Genomic DNA, 7,203 nt, shown 5'->3' with positions numbered 1-7,203 from the left:
TTAGGAAAAACTTTAGACTAAAGTCCAAGTCTTTAGTATTAATAATTTATATACTAATAGAGGTCTGATTTTCCTTTATGCAGCTATAGCCACTACCCTGTCACTTCGATCATTATTAGATAATGACAAGCTCATGAGACCGAATTTCGATAGCTGGTATCGAAAATTGAAAATCATCCTTGAGCATGAGCAGATCCTTTATGTAGTAACGGATCCGACATCCGAGGAGTCAGCCCCGAATGCTAGAGGGACGGTCCGAGACACTTACCAGAAGTGGCTCAACGACCGCACCACCGTTCGATGCATAATGCTGGCGGCAATGAATGGTGAGTTCAGCCACAGGTTTGAGAACGTCCAGCCGCAGGAGATGCTTCAAATGTTAAACGACTCCTTTGGCACGCCTGACAACGTTGAAAGGCACAAAACTAGTTGTGCCATTTTCAATGCTCGGATGAGGGATGGGGCCTCAGTCACTGATCATGTACTGTACATGATCGAAATGATTGAGCGCCTAAGTAAACTGAGCTTTCCCATGCTCGAGCAGCTCGGTAAGGATGCGATCCTTAATTCTTATGCTACCAGCTTAGGTTCAAACCTGCGAGGTCACACACATTAGAGGTTCCTATCTGATCTGATGGCTGATGAAGAGTCCTAATGCTCATGGACTATGAGTCCTACATGTCTGAGACTCTGTGATCGAGAATCAGGATTCTCTGATCATGAGTCCCACACATTTTTGGTACCGGGGTCAAGAGTCCCACTAGTTTGGGACTCTTCGATCAAGGTTTCATATCGATGGACTTTGATACCCGATTGCCCATCGGATTTGTACTCAGTATTTATGAGAGGTTTAATTAGTGATTTGATCACTAATTAACTCAATTTAATTAAGTAATTATTTTTGGATCAAGTCCTATTGAATTAGATTAAGAGTTGACCTAATCGTCGAGATGGTTTGGTCTCTGATTTGATCAGGGGTTGGGCTTAGTCAATTCTTGATTTGATTAGGATTTTATTGAGCCTAATTAAGCCTAATTAAGTTGGGTTTAATTTAGTCTAATTGTGCTTAACCTATTTTGATTAGGTTGGTTCAATTAAGATTAAACCACCATTTGAATTCAAATTCCTGTGCCACCTCATATCTCTATGCCCATTTAAATTCACGAGAAGAAACTTCTCATAAATTTTCTCTCATGCAAAGCCCTTCTCACGTCCCACATTTGTGCACCATATAAGTGGATAAGGATGGTTGGTTGGCCATTCAAATTCAAAAGAAAGTTTGAATTTGAATGAGCAACCAATCCATGCGCCATGTCCTTAGCCTCTTTAGCACCCCTTGTTCTACACGAGATAGTGTTTCTCGTATAAACTCTCCATGCACAAATGAAGCCATGCCCCTTCTCTTCTCACGCCCAAGTGGATAGGGATGAGTTGGTTTGTATTTGAATTCAAATTTGATTTGAATTCAAATGTGCAACCACTTATCTTTATTCTTTCACGCAGATAAGACACATTCTATGTTGTTTTAAAAAGAGGAGAAGGATGGGGCATGTGTTAAATTTTTGGGAGAGAAAGCCCGGGGTGTGAGGAAGCCTTGTGCGCAAGGTGAAGGTCCAAAACCTTCCGAGAGAAAAAGAAAGAAAAGAAAGAAGAGTGGGCGCAGGGTTTTCAGTGAGTTCCCAAGGGTTTCGGCCTGGGGTTCGGGAAGTGAGAAGGTGAGCTACGAGTGTCGTGAGCCCACCAAATTTTAGAAAGAACTTCATCAACCTCTCAAGCACACTTGCTGATGATCCAGAGTATTCAAAGAGTCGGCAAACATCGATCGAAGGAGTTCGATCAGCATCGACCGTCAAAAGGGCTCTACAACGAGCTAGCACTCGTGAGGAGCCGATCAGACCGAGAGCTTCGTGTGGATGATCTACAGAGATCAAACATACTGTGTGGCTGTATTGTGATGCTCAGATCCTCCCAACAGTGATCGGATTATGGCAATCGACTATCCACACAAAGGTATTGTGTTCTGAACACAGAACAGTAAATTATTTACTGTTCAAATTTGAATTTCAAATTTAAATGCATGCATGCTGTATATCATATTTAGATCCTAGTGTAGGGTAAACACATGTTAATTAATTAGATTAATTAATAATTTTCACTGTAAAATAGTGATTTTGAAAAAATTTTAAAATTATCATTTTACCCCTGTACTCAAATTTCGCTTCAATCTTGTCTGTGAATTGCTTCACTAATTGAGCCTTTTAACCAACCCTGGACCAAGAGCCCTCTCAGATGAACTCTTAGCCTTTCTTCCTTACTCTCTCTACTCTCTAAATCATCTCCTACTCTCTTCCTAAGCTTTGTCTTAAAATCAACAGACTTGTCTTAATAGAAGAACTTTATCCTAACAAGACAAGGAAGAGAGAGGGATTGATTTTGTCTGAGAGTTTTTGTGCCTTGGACTTTCAGAATGAGTCCTATTTATAGGAGCAAAAAGGATGCAGAAAAGGGCTCAGATATGCCTCTTCATGAGTTTCTTAAATCAGCGTATCAAAAAATTAAGATACTTATTTGAGGACTCTTAATTTTCAGTTACGTTGATTCAGGTTTTGCATGCATCTATCTACGTTCCGAAAAGCATTCAATACCCTTTTTTAAATAAAAAAATTTTGATTTTTCACATCTGGAAAGCTCTTTGAATGAGGCTTCTGATGGCATAAGTTTTAAGGTATGACTATATCTTAGTGAGGAGAAATCTTGGTATGAAGTCGTGACTATTTGTGTTGCTTCATCCTGTGAGTGCCAAGAATTAAGGGGCATTTGATACCCCATCTAGCCATAACAAACTTTAAATTTTATGCCACTCAGATAGAGAGCTGAGAGGGCTCCACATGGGCTTTGGTTTTAGATTAAAAAGATTTTTAAATCCTCTTCACCGATCAAAACAATATAAGGTTTCATTTTGTGGCGTCGTTCCAAGTTATGGCATCCAAACAAAGTCTCCACATCAATTTAAAAATTAAATTCTGATCCTATCAAAACTCAAGAGATATGGAAGGCTTCCTTATCCATCAAAAATTCATCAAAAAATAAGTAATTAATGTATAGAAAGACTCTTAATCTCTTTTGCATGCTAAATGTATTTGTCGCACAAAATTGGCACGCTCCAGAGTCCAACTCCTTTTGGACTCTTTAATATGAGCATGAATAAGGCTTGGGGATGCCCAAACTTGGCTACCCCTTTTAGGCTCGATCCAATCAGAGTCCTACATAAATAGATAAGCCCAATTACATAAGGTTTAAGCCAAATCTAATTTTTCTAGGAGCAAGGGTTAGCCTACAAGTACTAGCTTGCCAAATAGCCACCCAATTAGGTTCATTAACTCATAAAATGAATCCAATTGGTTCTTTGATCAATTCATTGATGTGTATGATCGATTGGGTTTTATATCTAGCTGGCAGTAGGTCTAGGTGCATGTTGACCAAGTTTGATTAGAGCTGAACAAATCAATTTAGGTCAAACCACATGCCGACCTAAGTTGTCCAATTAGAATTTTTCCTAATTGACTCATGAAATAAACTCTTTAATTCATGAAAATCTATAAGAAAAGATTGACGTCTAACAACGTATCATGTCTATCTAGAAAATATAAAATTCGATTGAAATTCCAAAAATACTCTTCAATGGTAACTTATCATGCAATTCAATCCTTCGATTAACCTTCATCCCAAATAAGCAATGGGCATAGAATTAAGTCAAATCCTAATACTTATTCATGTGGATCTCATCTTGCTAATGAAAACTCGATTAAAGAAGTATTAAAAATCATTTCTAATTTTTTTTTTGCTTTGATCAAAGACTTTCTGAGTCATCATTTGATGAGATAACTCAGGATGATAGCTCCTCTTAATAGGAGTGATCGATTCCTTGTTGACCAAACTAATGATCTTCATACACAATTCATCATAGTCGGAATAATCCGTTCATGACTTAGTCATGAGTAAGTATGAACTAAAATATGGGTTCATGTGAATAAGATCTTATGGTGGTCTCATATCTAAGGACCAGTTGCACAACTCCCACTTAGAGAATCTTCTTTTGATATGTAAGGGATCCATAAGAAGTTCTCTTTTAATAGGTCAATTCAGTGAACTCAATACCTAATGAGCACCCACATCCTTGTATTAGTGTCTTACATAAGTGATTTGTAAGATCAGCCACCCTCTCCTTTGAGCATACATAGGATGTGCCAGTTGTTGGGAGATGTGTCCCAAAGCCAATCGTCAGTCTGTTGATGGTTGTGCTATTTGATGTAATTATATATAAATTAATTAATAAAATATTTATTTAATATTTTTTATCATAAGCTTGTATATCTTCTATATCAAACATCTGTGTTATGATGAAAGTCTTTAGGACTATTTTAAATCGATAAAGGAGGATTTATCGTTTAGTCCTTCAATGAGTTCGCGATCAAATGATATGCTATTATTAGAATGATAGATATATCAAGTGTAGATCATTGTGTATCATATATCGTTAGTCATCCTCTTAATCGTGGAGTGTGGAGACACTGGTATGGCATACAGGTGAAATGTAGGAGTACATTTCACTGAACGTGACCAACTCCGGAATACTTTGCTGTCAAGAGTCACTCCGAAGGGATATGGGTATAAGTGTCCCTCCGATCTGAGATCACCATGGTGACTTGTAAGTAACTCACTGTGCTTTGGTGACGGACTACCTGAATTTCTAATTGAGGATCGAAAGGTTTCTGGGCATAATCAAGTACTTGTGAAGTCGGTGCGCGAGTCAAGATGGAATTGACCACTCCAAGAGATTGGAGAGAATATTTTGTGTTTCAATTTAGTAAGACCTTGGTTAGGACAGTCCTTATGAGGAGTCATAAAATTTATTAGGTTGAGACATATAATGGATGTACTATTAAGAGTTGACAGTTTAAACTCTAAGTCATCCTAGCATCAAGGGTCAAAGGGATGAATTATATGGTAACTATATTCAAATAGGTTCTTAAGTATTGCTTTGCATACATTCAGTCTATCCGAACGTCGGACACTATAGCTACATGGTTACTTCGATTAGTACAGGAATCAGTTTCTTTGCTATCGGCTTATGTTCGAACCTATGGGCTCACACACATTAGAAGTTTCTCTCCGATCACATGGCTAATCTGAAGAGTCCCACTAGACTTGGACTCTATCATTAATAGAGGATTAATTAATGATTAGATCATTAATTAGCTCAATTTAATTGAGTATTAAAGTCTCGATCAAGTTTGATTGAATTGAATTCAATCAGGTCAAGTCTGATTTGGTTATGAGATGACCTAATCGGTAAGAGAGAAATGATCCTGATTTGATGGGATCTATGACTCAATTAATTTATTGATTTGATTAAATTTAATTAAGATTATAAAAACCTAATTAGATTAGATTTATCATATTTTATTTGGATTTAATTGGATTGGATTTGAAAGAAATCTAATTGGTTAAACCCTAGAGTCCCAAATGAGTGGGACTCTCTCTTTTGCACCACCCAAACTGTCTCACACCTTTTCTCACTATATAAAATTAATTTATCCATGAGAAAATCAAATAATTATCCTTCTTTTGTCATCCATTAAGGATAGAAATTGGTTGATTTTGATTTAAATTTAAAATAATTTAAATTTCAACTTAAAACCTTATCCATATCCTTCCACACGTTGGCTATTTTTGAAGGGGCTCATTGTGTGTGAGAAAAGAAAGTTTTTCCAATAGTTTTTCATGTCTAATTTTTTTTGGTAAGTTTCTCTTTAAGTCAGATAAGGGTGAAAAAAGTTAGAGTCAAATTAAAATTTAAAATATTTTGAATTACAACAAACTCCAGCCCTTATCCTTTCTTATTTGGTTTGTGCAACAACCATAAAAAAGCTATAATTTTGTGTGCCAAACTAAGAGAGCTTTTCATTGTGAATACTAGAGAGAAAGATGGTCCAAAATACTTCTTTGGAGTGTGAGGTTTGGGTGGATTTCCTTCTTCCTTGGCATGAACAAAAGAGAAGATCGATCTCCTCTCGGGTGAGTGATCTAGAACTGTTCTAAGATTTTGGGTGAGAGAAAACCAAAGAGAAGAGAATCTTCATCAGATTTTTCTCCACCATCCAGCATCCCCTCTGATCATCTTCGACATCGAAAAGATTTGAGATGATCGAAGGAAGAGATCAAATCAGATCTACCATCAGAAGCCGACTGCACGAGCTAGCACTCCCATAGAGGGCTGATCGATCTGAAGACTTCATGTGGACCATCCGTAGAGGCCGAACACTTGTGCGACTACGAGCGATCAGAGAAGACTTTCAGCTCTATATTTTCAATTATGAAGATTGACTATCCACGCTCAGATATTGGGTTTGGAACCCTAGAAGTGGTAGATTAGATCTATCACTAATTGCTGTTCTTATTCAAATGCTTGTAATATTAGATTCAGATTTTTATGCATATAAATTCATGTTATAAATCTATTTGTAAAAGTTTTAAGATTAGATCTTATGTAGGTATTTATAGATTAAATAGTTTAATCTAATATTCTTCTACTAAAAATTTTGAAATGCATGCATGAAATCCCTACGCGATCCAACAGTGGTATCAGAGCCAGGTTACTTATAACATGAATTTATTCTTGCATATAATCTAATTTTAATTATTTAGATTAGATCTAAATAATTAATTTAGTATCTGAGTAATGTAGTAATCTGATTGGATAGATCCTCATAGCCATCCAATCATAGGAGAAATCAGGATATCACAACTCTATTTATCCATTCGATGGGATCTCCTATGGAGTATAGGCGTGCTGCACGATCTTTTCCATGATGATGAATAATAAAAAAAATTTTAAAATTTTATTTTAGATCTAAAATAATATTAGTATTTTGATCATTAGATGATTGATTGTGAAAATATTTTATAAAATTAAAAACTATTTTCAAACACCGAACCCGAACCCATGTTAGTCCAAAACTTAATTGAGAATTAAGCGATCTAGATTTGAGAATCAAAGATCTAAAATATTAATTTCATAATTTATGGGTTAATGGGTTAGCTTGAGTCAAGTCCATTTAACTGGATTAGACCTAGGGTTAGAAATCATTGATAATGGATCATGTTAGTAATTGATCAAATTTAATTAAAAATTAATTCTGA

This window comes from Elaeis guineensis, chromosome 4, assembly GCF_000442705.2.
Source record: "Elaeis guineensis isolate ETL-2024a chromosome 4, EG11, whole genome shotgun sequence".
NCBI lineage: Eukaryota > Viridiplantae > Streptophyta > Magnoliopsida > Arecales > Arecaceae > Elaeis > Elaeis guineensis.
Note: the sequence above shows the minus strand (reverse complement) of the source record.